This window comes from Sus scrofa, chromosome 16, assembly GCF_054392235.1.
Source record: "Sus scrofa isolate SSC_HxYL_T2T_F1_AM1 chromosome 16, Sscrofa_HxYL_maternal_Yorkshire_Landrace_v2.0, whole genome shotgun sequence".
NCBI lineage: Eukaryota > Metazoa > Chordata > Mammalia > Artiodactyla > Suidae > Sus > Sus scrofa.
The window spans coordinates 63,706,790-63,728,774 of NC_139398.1; the positions used below are offsets into that span (position 1 = coordinate 63,706,790).

Below are 21,985 nucleotides of genomic sequence, written 5' to 3' on the forward strand. Positions count from 1 at the left end.
GCGTCCCTTCTACAGGAACCCCAGCCCGCTCTGCTGTTCATGTCATAGAAGGAAGCACCTCCGACATGCCACACCGTGGAATGTGACGGCCACTGGGCACCTGGTGTCTGATTTAATCCTCAAAGCAGCCCAAGAGGTAGGGGATATTTTACCGTGTGTATAGATGAGGACACTAAGGCCCAGAGAGGTTAAGTCACTTGCCCAAGGAGGCACAGGGAGTCAGTGGTGGGGCTCCGGGAGCTGAACAAACTATCCGTGGACAGTCTGACAACATGCAGCAAGACATCTCAAAAGGTACCTGCTTTCGACCGGGTCACCCCACTTTGAGAAATTGAGGAGTAGAATCAGGCAAGGGCCGCTACAACTCACCTCTGCTCCTGATGCCCGTGTCTTGAAACTTATTTTGTGTATTGAGTCCCATTTTGAATTGTTTCGGGTAGGAGGGTAAATCCAGATTCTGTTCCTCTCTGTGGTCAGAAGCAGAAATCCCTGGGAGTTCCCATCATGGCTCAGTGGTTAACAAACCCAACTAGTATCTATGAGGAGGTGAGTTTGCTCCCTGGCCTTGCTCAGTGGGTTAAGGATCCAGCGTTGTTGCCCTGAGCTGTGGTGTAGGTTGCAGACACTGCTCGGATCCTGCGTTGCAGCTGCAGCTCCGTTTCAACCCCTAGCCTGGGAACTTTCATATGCTGCAAGTGTGTCCCTAAAAAGACAAAAAAAAAAAAAAGGAAGCAGAGGTGCCTGCATTAGCTGTGATTAATGACTATCACTGACCCTACACTCCATTGCCTTTTTCAGGACCCATCTTTAGCAAAGGGAGGCACAGAGAGGTTAACTGACTTGCCCAGGCTACACAGCTAGTAAGTGGTAGAGCAGGATCGGCACCAGCCTTGGCTGATCCAAAGTTCCTTCTCTCTAGTCCAACCGTTACCTCTGGGAAGAGAGCTGGCCTGACCCAGGGGTGGGTGGCTAAGCAGCAGCAGAGCAAGGGGCCAGGCTTGTGCTTCAAGCTCTGGGACTCACAGTCACCAACTGCAGGGTGGGCTGGGACTAAAGGCCAGACTGAGGCAGGATGAGGGCTTTGCAGGTTCTGGAGCCCAGGTTAGCTGCTTGCTCCTTCCCTCAGACCATGGTGGTATGTGGAGGTCAGAGGCGGGGCCTGCCAGCCTCAGCAATTGGGGTGGGGCTGCCCAATGCCAGCAACAGGCAGAGGCTGGGGCAGTGGGAGGGTCCATGCGACAGCTTACCCGTGCCCTCACCTATGGGGCAGGACCCCAACTGGCCCCTGCATGGCTTCGGAGTGGGCTATGGGGAAGGAGACCTTGTCTCCCTGGGCCTCCTCATTCTTCAGTGCACTGAAGGGTCAGCGGGTTTGCTGCTGCTGCTGCTGAGAGAATGGAGAAGGGAAGAGAAACTGACCTTCCAAAGATGGATGACTTTGACCTAGCCATGGCCATCCTGCAAGCGTGCCTCAGGTCTAGAAGGAAGGCAGGTCCTCCAGCATTAGAGAACCTGCATCTAAGGACACATCTGGGCAAGTGACCTCATCTCCCTGGGCATCTGTTTTCTCAGCTATTAAAAAGGAAATATTCCCATCATGATTGCAAGGCTTAGACGCAATATCTTGTCAGTAGCCTAACCTGGGTCTGCCCCAGAGGAGGTGCTTAAGAACTAGGAATGAAGGAATTCATTGGATGAATGAGTGGTGCATGCACGTGTATTTGATCACAGAGCCTTTTTGCCTACTCTCCTCCCAGGTTTGCAGATCTCAAGAGAGGTGGAGACTTTCCATAGCCTACCTCTCCCTACCGGTATCTACCTTCCCACTCTCTCTCCGCAACCCCTATGAGAAGGAGGCTGAGCTCAGATCTGCCTGCAAACCTCACAGCAGGAGTCAAGGGGTGCCAGCCTTTGCTTGAACTCAGTGGTTTTGCTCGCTTCCCCTGGGACCTCTGGAGCTGGGAAGCCAGTTTCTCATCATTACCATAAAATCTTGTTTTGTTCCAAATGGAAGCTGCTGACCATTAGAACTGTGATCCTCATTCTTGCAACACCCTCTTGTTCCTCTCAAAAAAGGACTTAGCAGGTGAATCAAGTTGCCATTGTTCTGAAATAGGATATTGTACTCACATGTAGAAAATGAAGAAATACATGGAAAAAAGGAAGGAAACAAAAATAAGTAGAAGTTCAAAAAGTCCTACCTAGTGTCAGAGACAGTCGCTGCTAACATTTTAATGTATATTTGTCCAGTCTTTTTTTCTGTGCTGGAGTTAAGAGTTACATTTTAATGAATGTATTTTTTAAAAGGTTTAAAGAAAGCAGGCTCCTAATAAAACCTCTGTAGTAAGAAGGTGAAAAGTAAGTTGATCTCTCAGCCCTGCCCAGTACCCCCCTTGCTCTGCCCACAGGTAACCTACGCTACATTTTCTTGGAAGGACTGTGGTTATACGAGGCTGTGTGTGCATGTGTGTGAGAGCACCTGTATGTGTGTTTGATATCAGAGTGTAGCTACTATTCTGCAAATGCTTCTTTACTCAGCCACCCTCGGGAAAGTGTCCCCATGCCAGTCAATCAACACTCCTCCCCACACACTATTCTATTCAATGGCTGCACTTTAATTTATTGAACCTATTTCCAGCTGTTACCAATTATAAATCATCTTGACCACCCGGTGTTGTCAAACTGGTAAATGTTAGGCTCTCTGGAGGAGGAAAAAAAAAAAAAAGGCCCTGATTTGCAGTGCTTGACCATTTCCATGGTGTAAATATTCCTGTTCCACTATTGTTGATTTTAAGCTACCGAGGACCACAAAGGAGCACAGTCCATAGGCTCCCATGCAAGAAGCTTCCAGCATGCCCAGAACCCCTGCTGGTGACCTTTGGTATTACCTCGATGCCTACTCCTAATTCTTTCCTGGGAATACATTCCCCAAAGTGAAATGGCTGTCAAAGCTCACTTGCAATCCCAAAGCGGTGGATGAGCAATCCCGAATTGCCCTCCAGAAAGATGTTATCCATGTATGCTCCCTCAACCTCTGTGAGAGATCCCTGTTCATCTCACCCTGCCTCTCCAGCTGTGGCTGTGATTTATCATACCATCTCACCTGCCTGATAGGTAGAATAATGGTAGCTCATCGTTATTATTATTTTCACTATTTTCCATGAGTTACTTCTTTTGTTCAAACTTGTAGTCAAGTGAAATTTTATTCTGTCAACTTTCAGAGCATTTCATGAAGCCTCTGGGGAAAGCAATTTGGGAACATGGCTGTTGTGCATAGCTTTGTTTATCAATGAGATCAAATAGGAGATGAATTCACTCACCAACAGCATCAAAGCTTTTCCCAGAAGGTACCATGCTTGCTGCATTGCTCAACTCCATCTTGTCCCAGTCACTCCACCCCTTACACCCTTCTCCCTCTGCCTTTGTCCTAGGCGAACATGCCTGGAAAATGCCTCGCTATCCACTTAGCATGCTGTGGGAACAGGTGCCAACTAAGATTTGGGCTCAAGGAAGGTCAAGGTGGGCAGTATGAAGGATCTGAGGTGCTTCACAAACAAAGGAGGTGTTCTAGAGAGGTAGCTGTGGGGACTTGGACAGGTTATTCCACCCGCTGAGCCTCAGGGCCCTCATCTTCAAAATGGGAGTGGGAGTTGAGGTGGTACTGGCACAGCCTAAGCAAGACTGTGGTGAGAATTAAACGAGCAAATGCATTTTAAGTGCTCAGCACAGGGCCTGGCATCGAGTCGGTGTGCAACAATTGACAATTATCATCACTGTCACTGTCATCATCATCTTATCACACTGCCGAGTACGAGTACGTTGTGAACCCCAGAGATGTGTACGAATGTGAAGTAGTGCCATTACAATCCTCCTTGTTTCTTCCAACCTCTCTGCTCTGATCAGGAAGGTCACAAATCCAGCTCCAAAGTCAGTCTTCTCTGGAACAGACTGGACCCTTTTTGGATTCTTTGAACCCCGTGCCTTCATTTGACCAAACATAACTTTTCTCAGAGGAGGGCTAAAGCCTTCTTCAAGGACCTTCCTCCAACAGGTCCTTTCTGGCTTTGCTTAGGTGGGGACAAAAGTATCTTAATGGGGCGCTTACCTCCTGTCTCCCCCAGCCAATTTGTCCTGCCCAAGATGGCTTCATGGGTCTTTCATCCATCCATGCATGCATCCATCCATCCGTGCGTCCATCCATCCATCCATCCATCCACCCATCCATCCATCCACTCATGCAGCCAACAAATCGATTGCTTACATCTGTTCAACATAGAATCCCAGAAATCCGGACACTTGCCAGGGGGTCTAATTTCAAGCAAACTTTAAAAACAGCAACACCATCGGAGTTCCCGTCGTGGCTCAGTGGTTAACGAATCCAATTATGAACCATGAGGTTGCAGGTTCGATCCCTGGCCTCGCTCAATTGGGTTAAGACTCCAGTGTTGCCGTGAGCTGTGGTGTAGGTTGCAGACACAGCTCGGATCCCTCGTTGCTGTGGCTCTGGCATAGGCCGGTGGCTACAGCTCTGATTTGACCCCTAGCCTGGAAACATCCATATACCGCGGGAGCAGCCCGAGAAAACGGCAAAAAGACCAAAAAAAAAAAAAAAAAAAGCAACACCATCAAATTTTACCCTGACTTTCACGACCTGATTTTTATCCATCTCTCCAGTTTCATCTGTTCCCACTCTCCCCCTCATCCTTCACGTTCCAGCAACCCAGTCAACTGAAAGTTCTTGGTAAACTCCCAGCTATTTTCCTGTTCCCTTGGCGTGGAGGGCTTTCGTCTCTCCTCTTTGCCTTGCCAGTTTCTTTTTAGCATTTAGTTTCAGATTAAATGATACTTCCTCCAAAGGCACTTGCGTTGCCCCTCCCCAACTAAAAGTATGTCCTCTTCCTTGCGCTTCATTGTAGACTTATCATAATATGTGGAGTTGTGTTTTCTTTGTATTTTCACACATTTAATATTTGTCTCTTCTGGGAGATGGTAGGTTTATGAGGGTGGGGATCCTGCCTGCTGTGCATACAGTGATGGGGCTGGAGCTTAGGACTGTGCCTGGCAGTGTACATCCTCAAGATAAATTTGCTGAATGAATAAAGCAATATTTAGCCAAAGCTCAGTGAAAGAAACAGTATTGAGCAAGAATTGCTTTGAAGACAGATTGTCCACCTTCCCTTCCAGATATTCTCCAGTCTCTCCTGGAGGCAGCCAGATGGCAGCCAGTTGGGAATGGAGACTCATCATAGGAACTCAGGCTGCAGACCTGAAATGTGTCTTGGCAAGAAAGTGTAAATGCATAGAGGGATGGGATAAAACATGAAATCCCTCCTGTGCCTACTGCAAGAATGCAGGTTATTACACAATGTCCACCCTTGGGAGAATCCTTGGGGGAGATTCTTATGTTTGACCCCGAGATGGATTAGAGCTGAGGCTCTGGATTAATTAATTAATTAATTTATTTATTACATCTTTTTTAGGGCCACATCCACAGCATATGGAAGTTCCCAGCCTAGGAGTTGAATCAGCGCTGTAGCTGCCGGCCTACACACAGCCACAGCCGTGCCAGATCCGAACCACATCTACAACCTACACTGCAGCTCGTGGCAATGCCATATCCTTAATCCACTGAGTGAGGCCAGGGATTGAACCGGCATCCTTGAGGATACTAGCTGGGTTCATTACTGCTGAGTCATGACAGGAACACCTGAGGCTCTGAATTTAAATATTCTATATTCCAGTTCTTGTTCCAAGTGTGTGACTATGGGCAAGTTGTGAACTTTTCTCTTCCTGTTAGTGAGGATAATAGTGCCTCCTTTGTTTGAAGTAGTAAACATTTAATAGATGCTTCGTGCTATTATAACTCTCTTGGGTAATTCATTTGTTCAAATGGCATGATCATTGTGATTTATGTGACTGGCCATATTTCCCTTTTCACACTGGCTGCTAGGAAGCTTGATATCAATCTGGTGGCCCAACCATAGCAAATGTCTGGGGCATGATGGGTGCTTTCTGTAAATAGGCTTTCATTATGGTTCCAGTTAGGGCCCAACTTTGTCATTTGTTTCTTCACTCATTCTACTCTTTAGGTGTGTAACTTGCTCTAACTCATGTGTCCTTGGAAACTGCCTTTAATCTTTCCAGTAAGCAATCTGGTATCTTGTATGAGAAGTTTCTGTTTGCCTGTGGCTACTTTTGTCTCCTCGTCAGCTGGGGGGCCCCTTGAGAGCAGGAACTATCTTTGATGTGTTTTCGGATCCCCTTCCCTGGGGTTAAGTAATGCATTCTAGGCTGAGTAGATGAGGTGATGAAACGTTAGAAAGGGGAGGAACTCAAAGAAGCTCCCTACCTGAGCCACAAGCGAACAAATAGCTGACCTAGGAGGTCTCTTAAGTGTCTATAAAACCAAAACCAGCTCCACGTGGGAAAGGAGACTGACCAATAGGCTCAATTCCTGTGCTGTCAGACCACAGAGAGCATGAGGATGGCTGGAAGAATAAATGTGCAACCAGGGGGATCTTGCTCATCCCAGAGCTGCCTCACTGGTTGGCCAACAAGAGGACTCAAGCTTCATTTTTTTTTATTGGTTAAAATTTTTATTAAAAGGATAGCTGATTTACAGTGTTGTGCCAATTCCTGCTGTACAGCAAAGTGACGCAGTCATCCATATAAATACATTCCCTTTCTTATATGTTCTTCCATCATGCTCTCTCCTGGGAAAACGGATGTTGTTCCCTGTGCCGTACAGCAGGACCTCATTGCTTATCCATTCTAAATGTAATAGTTTGCATCTCCTAACCCCAAACTCCCCGTCCATCCCACTCCCTCCCCACTTCCCCTTGGCAACCACAAATCTCTTCTCCAGGTCTGTGAGTCTGTTTCTCTTTTGTAGACAGGATCTTTTGTTCAAGCTCCATTTTGATGTCTGGGGTGGTAGAGATTTCAGGAGCTAATGGCTCTCTTACCAACATCTGGGTCATCCTCTTTTTCTGGCTACCCAGGGCCTAGATCCCACATTTCATATTTTTTTTACAAAAAAAATGGACAATCAGGGACGATTGGGCAACTCTGGGCCCCCTTGTCCTACGTGGCAATCATCGATGCCCTCTTCTGATGGGGTGGGCACAAATCTTTGAGTATTGTGCTGGTCCCCACTGCCCGGCCCACCTCACCTACCCATGACCTCTGCCTGCCCCCATCGGCATCTGAAGCTGAGTCCTGGTAGATGGTGATGCTGCCGATGCTGGGACCTGGGCAGCCTTTCTTGTCCACTTGGAGACCCTTTGCTCCCCTGGTCAACCCCGGCAGGCCCTCCTCCTCTTAGGCAGCCTCCGTTTTCCCATTAGGAAGTTGCAGTCCCCTCCGTGGCAACTCCAGACCCCTCAGATACCCATCCCACATCCCACCCCATTCACCCGAATCCTTCAAAGTTGAGATGTCTCAGCTCTTCCGGGAGAACTGCCAGGATCCCCAGGCAACCCTGTTCGCACCCCCTCATGTTGTTCTATAATTACCAACCCATAGTCTTACCATAGCCCATAGACCTCATGCCAGCTGGGAGCTCAAAATCTGCTTGTTGAATGAGTGAATGAGATAGGGAATGACCCAAAGCATGAGTGATTAGATCAAAACTGCCTGAGTTCACTTGGGCCCACGTAGCAGCATCCAGACTTGGATGTGGGAACTCAGAATCCCCTGCTCTCCTACAAGATCCTTCTGGCCAGGGACCCTGGACCACCTGTGGTCCCCCTGACTGTCTCTCCAATGCCAGACTCTGCCACCCCCCAGGCTGATGTCCACGGGAGAAAGATGTCACAGCTCTAGACAGTCACACAAGGGCCCCAGCACCATTGGCCACCTTTGTGGAGAAGAGCAGCCCCCTCCCCCGCTACAAGGAATCTTTCTTTTCTTCTCTCCATCCCCCCTCGCCCAATCCTCTCTGTGTAATTGCTGTTCTAGGGAGCAGGAAGAATGTCGTAGATGGTGCATCTGTTTCTTTGGAAGACTGTGAGTGCATTAAAATATGTGCTCTGTGGGCGTTTGGTAGGCTGGGGCCTCTCGCGCAGCTTAATAAGTGGGTTGGTGGGGGGGAAGAGCCGGGGAAGAAGATGGGAGGGAGAGACAGACAGAGAAGGGGGCACTCAGGGAGAAGTAGACAGAACACAGAGAGTGACAGAGGTTCAAAGAGAGAGAGAGAAACAGAGGCAGAGTACGAAATAGATGAGGAAAAAAGAGGAGGGAGGGAGATTGTGGTCTGTGGTCACCACCGTGTCCCTCTGATGTTCAGCGTTTCTCTAACGAGCCCCGGACAGAGATTTACGAGGGTTTATCCTCAACATCTGCAGCATGAGGCTGACAAGATACACATTGTGTTTCTTTCCGGGAGCAGCGGTGACCTGCTCACGGAAACCCTGCCGAGCCTGGGGCCCCGAGGCTGCTGCCCACCCCCCTTGTCCCCTCCACTTCCTTGTCTTGTCCAAGATGCTGGCAGGATGCAGGACTGAGCTTCCTCCAAAGGTCATGGGTTCGAGTTGCCAGGACTGGGAGAGGACCCTCAGTGTGGCCAGGCTGACTTGGAGGGGGGCAGCCGCCCAAGAGGGGTGCCACAGCGAGGGACCTCTGGTAAGGGATGCTTCGAGGGATGCGGAGGAGGCGAGGAGAGTGGAGGAGCAGCCCAGCGGCTCTGGGAGGGAAAGTGTTGTGAGTACAGACTGTTCGGTTAGTCATCATCATTACCCATGAGTGAGAGTCATCCGTTCCCCCTTTTCACAGACAGAGAAATGGCAGCTCAGAGAGGGAAGGGGCCTGACCGAGGGCACACAGCCAGGGGGCCTTGGGAGAGTTTGGAATCAGTATTTTTTGACTAACCTCTCACTGACGATTCCCCAGGTCCTTCTCCCAGTGACTCCTGGTTCCATTTAGAGATCTGAGAGGTTTGGGGATGCTGATGCCACTCGGGGTCCAGGACGAGCCTGCGATCCAGGCTGGGCAGGTGGCTCATTCTTTCCTTCTGGAAGTAGTGGCTGTATGGCGGGCAGGAGGCAAGGTTCCGAGGATCATTACACCCGGCCAAGGGGCTTGGACTGGGTCCTACAGGGGCAAAGGTGTCTTTCAAGAGGATCCTATGCAGAGACTGAGAATCCAGGGGAAGAGGTGAGGTGGGGTAACGGGTGGGGTCAGACCAGTGTGGGTAACAAAGGCAAGCATTCAAATATCCATAAATCCTGTTATTCACATGGCATCATAAGCCAGGGTGTGACTGATTAAAAACAAATAATAAGCCTACATATGAAGGTCTTAGAGAGCAGGTAGTCTAGCTGTTCACCCATTTTACAGATGGAGAAACTGAGATTATAATTTATTCAGTACTGTGTACTGAATAACTTAGAGTAGTTCATCAAGAAGAGTCGGGTGGGAGTCTTAATGATTACCTGCCCAACATCCTGTACTCTCTCCTCATCCTAGTTATCATTCAACCAGCCACCCGGCCCCCTAAATCCTCTACCCTCCATGGAAGACTGACCCTCATCCCAGCCCTGGTCTGGGCCCTACTGCCTTAAGGTCCCTGGCCACAGTAACCGGTTTGGGGATCAGTGACCCAAATGTATCCAATCACAGTGAATCTCTAGAGTCTTGTTTGGAAATTCTGGGACAGAATGCTCTTGCTGACTTTCTGAATGTTTGAGGAGGTACAAAGATCCCCCTGGCAGATGTCAGAAGCCATCTGGCTACCATGAGAGAAGTCAGCTTAAGGATGCAGCTCACAGACTTACAAAGGAAGGTAGAGCTGAGAGAACCACTGAAAAATGGAGCTGGAGCCTTGATCAAGCCTCACCTGAAGCTCATACACTCTCAATTTCCCAGCTATGTGAATCAATATATCTCTTATCTGCATCAGCTTGAATTTTTTTTCCCCCACAGCAGATAGTGTGCTGACTACACCCTTCCAGGGATTTTTTTTTTTTTTTTGGTCTTTTTGCCTTTTCTAGGGCCACACCCACAGCATATGGAGGTTCCCAGGCTAGGGGTCTAATTGGAGCTCTAGCTGCTGGCCTATGCCACAGCCACAGCAACGCAGGATCCGAGCTGCGTCTGTGACCTATACCGCAGGTCACAGCAACACCAGATCTTTAACTCACTGAGTGAGGCCAGGGATCAAACCCTCAACCTCATGGTTCCTAGTCAGATTCGTTTCTGCTGTGCCACGATGGGAACTCCCACAACCTTATTTTTCAAAGAGCTTTATTGATACTGAATTCACACACCATAAAACTCACCCATTTTAACATGCACAATTCGGGATTCCCACTCTGGTGCAGCAGGTTAAGATTCTGACCGCAGTGGCTTGTGGTCACTGCGGAGACGCAGGTTCAATCCTCAACCCAGCACAGCAGGTTAAAGGATCTGGCTCAGATTCAATCCTGGGCCTGGGGAACTTCCAAATGCCATAGGTGTGGCCATAAAATTTTTTTAGAAAATAAATATATACAATTCAATGGCTTTTAGTAAATTCAGAGTTGGGTGACCATCACCATAACCAATTTTAGGATATTTTCAGTACTCCAAAAAGAAACCCATGCTCCTTAGTGATGACGACCCCAACCCCTCTATATTTCCATTTCTAGCCAAACTCTAATCTACTCTCTGTCTCTACAGATTTACCTGTTCTGGACATTCCAGGTAAATGGAATTATACATAATAATACATTAGGACTGGCTTCTTTCACTTTCTTTCATTTTGCAAACCTTTCATAATGTTTTCAAGGAAAAATATTTTTAATGCAGCTGCTGAGGGGATAAGGGCAATCAAGGAGGGGATGGGATGAGAATGCAAAGTGCTTGTTAGTTGAAACCTTGCTTTTTACAGATGAGGAAAAGGAGGCCCCTGGAGGTTGTGTGACTTGCCCTATGGTTACCCAGCACTTCAGGAGCAGAGCGTGGGCTAGTACTGGGCAGAGAGCCATCTCTCCATGCAGCTGGGGAGATACCAGCCAGGAGCTAGGAGGTCTCTACTACAGACCCTCTGCCTTAGTCTCACGGCCTCGTTTGCCTCTCCCAGAAATCCTGAGGCAGAAGCTAAGCTCGGCTAACGGTCTGACCAGAGATTCAGAGAAAGTAAGTGACCCGCTCAAGGGACCCCAGCAGGAGTGCCATGCCTTCAGCCAGAGCCAAGCTTCGAACCTGGTTCTGCAGCCTCCTGGGCAAGTGGCCCGAGCAGGGAACATGGCGTTGCTAAAAGCTCAGTGTTCCCTTCCGTAAAGACGGGAGTGTGACTGCTCTGAGAGGTCTCTGTCTGCCGCTCCAGACCCGCTCTCCACGCTTCACTAACCAGCTCTGGACCTGGAGCCACGGGGCTCTGGTGGCGTAACCCAGACCCCGCCCCTCTGACTTCCGGTTGGCTGGCCAATAGGAAGCTCCGATGGTGCTCAGCTCTTGAGAGAAGGGACAGGCTGGATCGCCAGGGCCACAGCTCAGCAGCTCCCCACAGTCTGAAGGCCCAGGGGCTCCCCTTGAATCCTCCCTAAGCTGAGTCCCTGACGGATTCCATGACCCTTCCCACAGGGTTAGGAAGAGAACTGGATGAGGAAATGATAGCCATTGGTTAGTCCCACTCTCCCGTATCCAGACGGCCCTCCCCACTCGACACCTTTCTCCCCTGGGGGCCTAGAGGAAAGTTTCCCCTTGTTCTTGGCCTCTTCCTTTGCTGATAAAGGATCTGGCTACCGGAAAGCTCCAGAACCCAAGGATCACGCCAACCTTGAATCTTGGCATTGGACCCAATCTTAGCAATTGGAGGTAAAGTGGATGGAGAGGCTCTGACTTGATTCCGGGGGAAGAAACTGCTCCTGGGTCTGGACAGGCTGCCCACAGGGAAAGTCCTCACCCACTGTGTGCTCCTGGGACCTGCCAGTGTTTGTGCACGTGGCCCACTCCTCAACAACACGTTCCCACACCCGCAAACAGCACACATACCACAGCCCCATGCATGAAAACAGCATTCACATTGCACCTAGCAGATGGACCTCTCATGTCCTCAACAGCATGGCATGAAACGGACTTCTGGCTGTGACACACACACCTGGGGAATCACCCATTCTCACCCCGGTGTAGGTCCACACCCACCCCTGGCATCCTGCCAAGAACACAGCATAGGGCAGGGGCTGCGGAAAGTGCAGTCTCAGTTGCCTGGAAAAATCAGGCTCCAGGAGACTAGCCCAAGCGACGGGGCTCTGTGTGTGTGTGTGTGTGTGTGTATACAAGCACACATGCATGTGTATGAAGGGTATGTGCATGTATGTTTCTGATGTGTATGTGCACGTGAGTCTACTGTGTATGTATCTGCTGTGTATGTATCTGGTGAGTATTGTCTGATGTGTGTGTCTCCAGGATGTTTGTGTGTAGGAGGCTGCCTTTATTCTCTACCTAGCAAGGGAAGTGGGAGGAGGCAGTGGACCCTTAGACTCAGAATGGCTGTGTCCTGAGGCCACCTCTGTCTTCAGCTCACCCAGTACAGGCACCTCCAGTGCTGAAAGGAAGCAGAAGTCTTGCCCAAAGAGGCTGGGATAGCTCTCCTCTGGGCTCTTAGAAGAGAAGCAAAGGGGGCAGTGGACCTGTGCCTAAAGCCCTCAGGCCATTGACAGTCAAGGTGTCCTCTCCCAGATGACAGGTGGCCCAGAGCACACAGCCCAGCCATGGTGTGTGGGCTGGACTTCAGTCCTGCTCTCCCTGGTGTCCAGGCACCTTTGGGCAGTGCACGACCTGCACAGCCGCACATCACAGCCCTGATGGCCTGACTTGCTGAGTGAGCATGAGAAAGTCCTCACCCTGAGCCACAGTGTCCTCATCTGTACGATGGGGGGAACAAGGCCGACAGAACAGTTATGTGGAGGTGAAGTTAAAAGACGTTGCACCTCAAAGCCCAGGCCCATAGCAGGAGCTCAGGAATTTAGGGCTGGCTTTCTCCAGCACCCCTAGGGCTGCACAGTGCACAAAAGCCAGAGGAGGATACTCTGCAAGGATTACATCTTACAGTCAGCGTGAAAGGGTCAAGGACCCTGGGCTAAGGAGCAGAACCTTCACAGAGGGGCACCAGCTGCCAGTTCACCATCCAAGCCAGCGTGTGAGAAAGGGGAGGGGGCAGAGCTAGCTAACTACGTGCCAGGCCTCTGCTAGCATCAGACACCACCATAAGGTGGCCTTTCCATAAGGCCCCGGGGGAAATGTATTATCACTCCCAATTTACAGAGGAGGAAGTCGAACCAAAGAGAAGGCAGTTCACCTGCTGGCCACACCGCTTATAAACTGCAGGGCAGGGATTGGAACCTGGTTGTAGTAACCCTGTGTTTCTGATGCTTTGGTACTTGGGGCCATGCCACCTTGACGCTGGAGAGACTAGCCCTCCCAGGGCCAGATGATTCCTGGCTTAGGAAGCAATCCGGAGCCCATCCTGCCCCAATCTCCTCACACTCAGAGCCACACTACCGCCCCAAGTCATCACAAGATCAGGTACCAGACAACCCTGAGCAGCCCCAATACCCCAGAGCCTGCTAGAATTATTCACACTAGCCAGTCCTAAGCCTGCTCCCTCTGCCTTCCTGTTCCTTCCCGCAGAAGCCCCCATAAGGTTCTTACCCATGTTTTCCCCTGGCCTCGTGACCAATCACTGCGTTGTGACCAGCCCTGCTACTTCCCCGTGGGGTCTTGCAGGGCATGGCGTGCCCTCCTCCTAGAAACTGGATGACAAACTATCTTCTAAATAGCAGTCATCTTCTGATCTGTGGGCCTCACCATCCCTGAATAATCATAAAACCTACATGTGAAAACACTGCTCATAGCTGATTTCCAAGATCTCACATAACCCCCTTGCCACACTACCCGAGCTCCTTTCTCAGGCATGGCCGCCCTGGGTCTCTGCCTCCATGTGGAGTATGAATGGCTTCCTGCATCTCTATCTGGTCCCCAATTTACCATGGTTTGGACAGCTTTGTCCCCTGAGTCTGTCTCCAGAGTCCAGCCCGGGCCATATCTGACTACGGTCTGTCTCCTCCACAGACCGTGGACTCCATGAGGATGGACGTAGCAGGGGCTTAAGAAGCCTCTCTGCTGTCTCTGAGCCCATTCCCTCATTGGACACTCCCAGCCACACTCAGGCAGACACAGACTCTTGTACCCATTTTACAGAGAGGAAAACAGAGGCTTAGAGAAGGGAAGTGACCACCCATGGCCACATGGCGGGCCAGACATGGAACTTGTGGAACAGGGATCAGAATCTAGGCTGAGGACATTTTCTTGGCAACTGTGCTCATGCTTCTGTGTTCCCGCCTGCTCCCTGCAGGGGACAGGCTCGCATGCAGCCATTCTAAAACTGATGAAAGTGAGAGGCCATCCAGGCCACGGGGAGGGGACAGGATGGTGAGCTGGGGCTGGGGGCACTGGGGAATGATATATCAGGGGCCTTTGAAATGAAGTTGAAGAGAAGACCTGATTTATAAAGAGAAAAAACAAAAAAACAGGTAAAACAACCACTGTCCTGCTTTTTTTTTTTTTTCTCGTAGTTTCTGCCACCCCCCAAAGCCATCTAGTGAGAGGTGCTGCCAGCTTTGAAGGTTCCCTGCTCTCCCTGGTCCTCTGGTTCTCTTCAGACTCATCTCGAGAGGATGGACTGTCCCAGTGGGTCTCCGGTAAGCGCTGCAGTGGCTTCCTTAGCTGCCCTCCCTGGATACTGGTGCACATAAGGATGAGAGGATGGGTGGATGCAAGGACAAAGGGACAGGTTTTCCCCAAGCCCTCCTTCCCGGTGAGATCCTCTCTAATCACTACAGCAGAACTGCCGCCCTTCCCCCAGCCAAGCATCCTTCCCCCTCCTGCCCCCACCTCTGCTCTCTTTCCCCCATAGCACCTTTCTGCACCTCGAAGACCCTCTCCGTTCATCATTGCCTTTCTCCCATGTTAGTGCAGAGGCTCCCCGAGGGCAGCGATCCCTTTTTTTTTTTCTTTTTTTTTTTTTCTTTTTTTTTTTTAGGGCTGCACCCAGGGCATATGGAGGTTCCCAGGCTAGGGGTCTAATTGGAGCTGTAGCCACCAGCCTATGCCACAGCCACAGCCGCGCCAGATCCGAGCCGCATCTGCGGCCTACACCACAGCTCACGTCAATGCCAGATCCTTAACCCACTGAGAGAGGCCAGGGATCAAACCCGCAACTTCATGGTTCCTAGTCCCATTCGTTTCTGCTGTGCCATGGCGGGAACTCCAAGGGCAGCGATCTTGGTCTGTTTCATCCTCTGGCCCAGCACAGGGCTGGGCCAAAGGGGGTCACCTCCTCTCTCCATCCCCACTCGCCTCCTCACTGGTCTCCCTCCCTTTGGTCCACCCATGGCATCCTCTCTGCAGCCAGAGTGCTCCTGGTAAGATGCAAATCTGACTCTCTCTGTCCTCAGATCAAAACCTTTCCTTTCCTGCCTGGAGGAAGCCCAGGTTCTTCAGCATCACTTGCAGAGTGCACGTGATCTGGCCCACAGGCCTCTGTGGCTGCCCCTGACCCTGAGCTGCCACCAAGCTCAATTCCCTCTTGGCACTATGCCAAGTTTCATCCCACTGCCAAGCCTTTGTCTCTCCTGGGATATCTGACTCCTATTTACCTTCTGGTCCTCTCCTGCTCTAGGAAGCCCTCCTGGACCCAAGTCTCAGTAAATGCTTCCTGAGCCCCAGAAATTAACAGTCTGTTCATTTTCGTTGGTCTAGCTGTGAGTATCATAGGGCAGAAAGCACCCATTTTCTGCCTTTTCCTGAAGTCGCTGACCCAGCTTGCGCTTGGCATGTTCAGGTCATGTCTATTGATCTGTATCGAGATGAAATAAACTGAACTGAACCTAATGAAGCCAATCAAAGGGACTGGTCTAACTGGAAATTCAAGGTAAAGCAATAAAAAGCAGACTTTTTTTTTTTCTTTTTAGGGCCACACCCTCGGCATATGGAGGTTCCCAGGCTGGGGTCAAACCAGAGCTACACTGATGGCCTACACCACAGACAAAGAAACTCGGGATCCAAGCCACTTCTGCGACCTACACCCTAGCTCACGGCAGTGCCAGATACCTGACCCACTGAAAGAGGCCAGCGTTCGAACCTGCATGCTCATGGATACTGGTCAGATTCGTTTCCACTGCGCCACAACAGGAACTCCCTAGAAAAAAGTTTTTAATTCTCAGTTTGGATCCTCAGGCATCCAAGACCCTCATTTACAGATGAGGAAATTTGAGGATTTGACATCCTCAAATTTATTCTCCCAATACAGGCTTTTTTTTTTTTTTTTTTTTTTTTTTTAAAGACTGTGGCTGTAACGACCTGCTGCTCCACCAAAGCTTCTGACCTTGAAAAGACCCTGAGGCAACATGGAGGAGGAAAAGCTCAGAGAGGCAAATGACTTACTCAACATCACACGGCTAGGAGATAGCTGAGCTGGGAATAAATGTGAGCTCACTTTGACTCCAGAGCCCCTTCTTAGGCTATAAAATAATGCTTATATCAAAGGGTAGGAAGTTGACCTGAAATTCTGAGATTCTGCCTTCAGTCTACGTTTCCTAGCCCCATCTTAGTTGTTGAGAATAATACTGCAATGAGCATGAGTGCAGGGATCTCTTAGAGGCAGCCGCACAAAGAATGCTGTGTGGCCTTTAAAAGAGATGGTGTAAAAGTTCCCGTTGTGGCTCAGTGGGTTAAGAACACGACATAGTGCCCACAAGGATGAGGGTTCAATCCCTGGCCTCGCTCAGTGAATTAAGGATCTGGGGTTGCCACAATTTTCGGGGTAGTTTGCAGGTGCAGCTCGGAGCTGGTGTTGCTATGGCTGTGGCATAGGCCTCAGCTACAGCTCCAATTCGACCTCAGGGGCAACCCTAAAAAGAAAAAATGGATGGTATATGAAACAACCTGGGAATATTTCCACAACTTTTTTTTCTTTTTGTCTTTTTGGTTTTGGTTTTTTTTGGGTTTTTTTTTTTTTTTTTTTTTTTTTTTTAGAGCTGCACCCGTGACATATGGAGGTTCCCAGGCTGGGGGTTGAATCAGAGCTGTAGCTGCCAGCCTACACCACAGCCCCAGCAGATCCGAGCTGCGTCTGCGACCTACACCACAGCTCATGGCAATGCCAGATCCTTAACCCACTGAGAGAGGCCAGGGATCGAACCCACATCATCATCATTCCTAGTGGGATTCGTTAACCACTGAGCCACGACAGGAACTCCCCACAACATTTTTAAGGAGAAAAAAAGGTGGGTGACAAAAACTGGATATATACTAGAATCCTATTTTTACATCTGTGTGTGTTTATATGTACACACATAGAGGAAAGAGAATGAGAGAGAGAGAGAAGATGAACGCTCTTCTGCTTTTCAGCAGGACAAGTGTGCTCCAGGCCTTGGCACCAAAACAAAGTCTGGAGCCTGAATTCCAGGGTCTACTGGAGACACAGGCTTGAGGGTCAGGGACACTTGCTGCCCTGGACTCAGTTTCCCATCAAGGATGGTTTGGGATCTGAAGTCAGGGCTTGCCTCCTCCTGGCCCTCCTGGCAGCTGTGAACCAGCCCTTGCAGGCCACTTTGACCTTGGCCTTCTCCCAACCTCTATACCCAAGCTTTTAACCTACTCCCCACTGTACACCCTTGATCAGTGGTTCCCACTTAGCTGGAACTTGGGTCCTTTGCTCAGCTGGGGCCAGCACTATCCCTTGGGGACAGGACCGGTTCCAACTGCCAGCCCCTAACTAAGTTACCCTCGTAGGTCAAAAGCCCTGGTGCCAGGCCATGCCCGTTCTGCTCCCCAGCTGAGGCCTGCCCTGAGTCTGGATACCTTTGTTTGTCTAGACGGTTCCCCAGCAGAGCAGAGAGCCTCAACGCAGCTGCACCCCCAGGGAACAGTCTTGGCAGCTGGGCGAGCTGGCCCACCTGTCCCCTCCAGTCTCAACAGCCCTCAGACATGGTGGACCCTAGAAATAAGCATAGCTACGCTGCCTTGGGTACTTACAACCTGTGTGGCTTTGGGCAAGTTACTGTCCTTTCCTGAGCCTTATCCTCCTCCTCTTCTGTAAAGTGATTTCCTCTCAAAGCTGCCAGGAGAATTAGCTGAGTGAATGAGTGTGAGTGTGAAGTTCATAGTAGGTCCTCAATCAATGGTAGCTGACGAGGTTTCCGTTTGGAATGATGAAAAGTTCTGGAACTGGACAGTGGTGATGGTTACACATCATCGTGCCTGTACTTACTGCCACTGAACTGCACACTTGAAAACGGTTCAGTGGTGTAGGTCAAAGACATGGCTTGGATGTGGTGTTGCTGTGGTGGTGGCATAGGCTGGCAGCTGCAGCTCCGATTTGACCCCTAGCTTGGGAACTTCCACATGCCCAGGGTGCAGCCCTAAAAAAAAAAAAAAAAAAAAAGTTTCAATGACGAGTTTGTATGTTATATGTATTTTACCTCAATCAATCCATCTGTCCATTAATCAGTCAATCAGCGGCTCCCTTCCAGGCTCTATTGCAGAGCCCTTTGTGCCCTGGCCTGTCCAAGTTTAATCTTCAGACACCTTTGTGCCCTCCTTCACCTCCAGATGGCTCCTTAGAAAACTGCCTTGACCTTGAAGCCAACTAAGACATCCTGTTTTTTCCTCTTCCTGGAAGGCTCCACCCCCCCAGAGATCTTCAGGGGGGTCAGGTGGGGGGCGGACTGGAGGAGGCACAGCTGACCCATCCTTCAAGCCCCATGACTACACTTGGCAGCCTGAGAGGGGAGGACCCCACCCAGCCCAGGAGTTTGGAACCAATCTGTTGTCTCCCAGGACAATGGTTGTCAGCAGCTGGGTGTCCTTCCTGGGGTCTATAGCTAAGCCTGGCCTGGGGAACCCCCGCCCCTGACTCTGCACCAGAACCTACAAGCTGCTCCTCTGTGCCCCAGCCCTTCAAGGCCACCTGCCTAAACCAAGTTCATCACCCTTACCCCAGCTGCCTCTTCCCTTCTCCCAGGTTCCCAGGCCCATGATGGCGCTGCCCAAGCTGGAAACCCAGAGCCGGCAACTCCCCTTATGACTTTATTCCAGATATCCAGGACCCTAGAATTCTCTGTCCACACTTCCAGGGCTTGAATCCATCCTCCTGAGGGTGGACTGCATCACTGGCATGGGGGTCTGTCCCTGGACCCGAGGGGTGGATGAGGGCTGCTGTTTGAGACAAGGGAGGACACTGCTTAGAATTTGGAAGTACAGGCTAACTCCACTGCATGGGGGGCTATGGAGGGGTGCAAGGAGAAGAGGGGCAGACCCTGGGCAGCAGCCTCTCTACAAGACTGGGGTGGATCTGCTTCCCCCAGCCCTAGGAGAGCTTGGTAACTCCAGTCCCAGCTGCCCAACCAGGCAGAGCCTGGTCCCCATCTCCTGGCTTCTGAAGGGAGGCTTCATGTCAGCATCTAAGTGTTTAATCCTGTTTTCAGTAGGTCCATCACACCACTTATCTCTGTGCCTTCCTGTGGCGAGGAGCCAGGCTCCCCACCAGCAAGGCTGAGGCTCTGCCTGATGCCACCCGGGAGGGATTTTGACAAGAAACAGAAAAGATGGCAAGAGATGCCCCCTGGGCAGCTGTCAGCTGGGGCTGAACTGGATCCACTCAAGGCACGGCTCACACCTCTGCTTTCCCTGAAGACTGAGGAAGCAGCTGTTGATCCTCCAGTCCTGACTCTGCTTTTCCGGGTCCCATTTCTCCTTGTACAATGGGTCAACCTGCCCCATTTTTCCCTGGTCTCTCTGTCCAAGCCAGCTTTTCCCATCCATCCTCCATGCTGCAGCCAGAATGAACTCTCCAAAGCCCAGGCTCTCTCCCTGCTGATGAATTTTCAAGGGCTCCTTATTACTGTAGATAATGCCTAGATTTCTCACAGGACACAGACCTAGCTGACCTGGCCTGGCCGCTCCCTGCCTCACACCGTATACTATAAGCAAACAGCACAGTCTCCCTCCAGGAGGAGCTAGTTAGTGCTTTTGTGCCCCATGCATCTACCATACACTCCGCTTGCTTTTTCACCTGGAAAATCCTCCCTCGTGCAGAGCCATCAAGATCTGCAAGGTGAGGGATTTCCCGTCATGGTGCAGTGGTTAACGAATCCGACTAGGAACCATGAGGTTGTGGGTTCAATCCCTGGCTTTGCTCAGTGGGTTAAGGATCTGCCGTTGCCGTGAGCTGTGGTGTAGGTTGCAGACAAGGCTCGGGTCCCGAGTTGCTGTGGCTCTGGCATAGGCCAGTGGCTGCAGCTCCAGTTGGACCCCTAGGCTGGGAACCTCCATATGCCGTGGGTGCGGCGGCCCTAGAAAAAGGCAAAAAGACCAAAAAAAAAAAAAATCTGCAAGGTGAATCTTTTTCTTTTTTCTTTTTAGGGCTGCACCTGCAGCATATGGAAGTTCCCATGCTAGGGGTCTGATCAGGCCTACACCACAGCCACAGCCACAGCAACTTGGGATCCAAGGCGAGTTTTCATCCTACACCACAGCTCACAGCAACGCCAGATCCTTAACCTGCTGAGCAAGGCCAATGATCAGACTTGCAACCGCATGGATCCTAGTTGAATTCGTTAACTGCTGAGCCATGAAGGGAACTCCTGCCTTGTGAATCTTAATAGCACCCTGACATGATAATACATAAAGCATCTCCATGAAACAAGGCAGCTTCAAGTCTGCAGTCAGACTTGGGTGCAAATCCCAAGTGTACTGATTATTGGCTGTGTGACCTGGGGCAAAGTACTTAACCTCTCTGAATCTCTTTCTTTTCTGCAGAGTGGGGCCAAAAAATATTGCTATTTCAGGGTGGTCATAGATTTATATTAACACATGACATGTATGGATTTGATCCTGCCATTGTAATGGTCCCAAAAGCTATAGCTATGACCATATCATCATTATTTTCTGCATCCAGAAGAAAAAGTAGATAGTGGATTCCCAGATGTAAGAGGGAAGATCTCATCAGGGGCACAAAAAACGATGATTAGACCAGGTACTTTGTGACATCAGGTGAAATAAACAGATCCCAATGATATGCACAGGACAATGGAATCTTCGCAAAAACAGTAACATAGTTTTGATAGAGAGAAGACCATCCCAAGATATTGGAGAGGTTATCTCTACATGATGTGAATGTTTAATGATTTTATTCATTTATTTATTACTCATCTGTTTACTGATTTTTTTTTTTTTTTCCTATAACGAATGTTGTGGGTTGAATGGCATCCCCTTACAAAATATGTTGAGGTCCTAACCCCGGGACCTATGACTGTGATTTTTTTTTTGGAAATAGTTATCTTTTCAAATGTAATAGGGTCAACATGAGGTCATACTCGATCCATGTGGGCCCTGGTCCAGTATGACTGGCATCTCTAATGAGAAGAGAAAAGACACAGAAACTCGGGCAGGGAAAATGCCACGTGACTGCTGAGGCAGAGCGAAGTGATACACGGACAAGCCAGGGAGCTCTCAGGAGCCAGGAGCGCCAACTACGCCGCAGCTACGAAAAAGACAAGGATGAATTCTCTCCTAGAGCTTTCAGAACAAGCTTGCCCCTGCTGACACCTCGATTTCAGACTTCTAGCTTGAGGAACTGGGAGAGCATGAATGCTTGTTGTTTGAAGCCACCCAGTTAACGGTAATTCGTTACACCGGCTCTGGGACTTGTCTTACTTGTGCACGAGAAAGGGCTGAGAGTTTAAAAAGAGAGAGAGGAGGAGGAGGAGGAGGGAGAAGGAGGGAGAAGCAGAAGCAGAAGGAGAAGCTTGAAATGTGTCTGCTTGGGGATCAGCCCAGAGGTGCAGGGAGTGTTTGTTGAATGAATACATATATCACCTTCATATACATCTGTCCTCTCTGTGCTGTCTCCCCACCCATCTCCCGCTCCAGCCCAGGGCTCCACTGGCCTCCCTGGTCAGCCAGGAGCTCTAGCATGAGGCCTTGCCCCCCACAGGGTCAG

At 50.1% G+C, this 21,985-nt stretch overlaps 1 long non-coding RNA gene across 3 annotated transcripts in view; it reads left to right on the forward strand.

Moving 5' to 3' along the window:
* The window catches only part of LOC110257271 (uncharacterized), a 48,938-nt gene that overhangs the window by 23,910 nt on the left and 3,043 nt on the right, over positions 1-21,985 (forward strand). Inside the window, exons 3-5 of one of the 3 annotated variants that reach the window (XR_014831591.1) lie at positions 14,556-14,681; positions 16,325-16,467; positions 19,470-21,664. This is a non-coding gene — a long non-coding RNA (uncharacterized LOC110257271). Of the gene's footprint in view, positions 1-14,555; positions 14,830-16,324; positions 16,468-18,395; positions 21,665-21,985 lie in introns of those variants that run through there. The other 2 variants (XR_014831590.1, XR_014831592.1) reach the window with 2 other exon arrangements.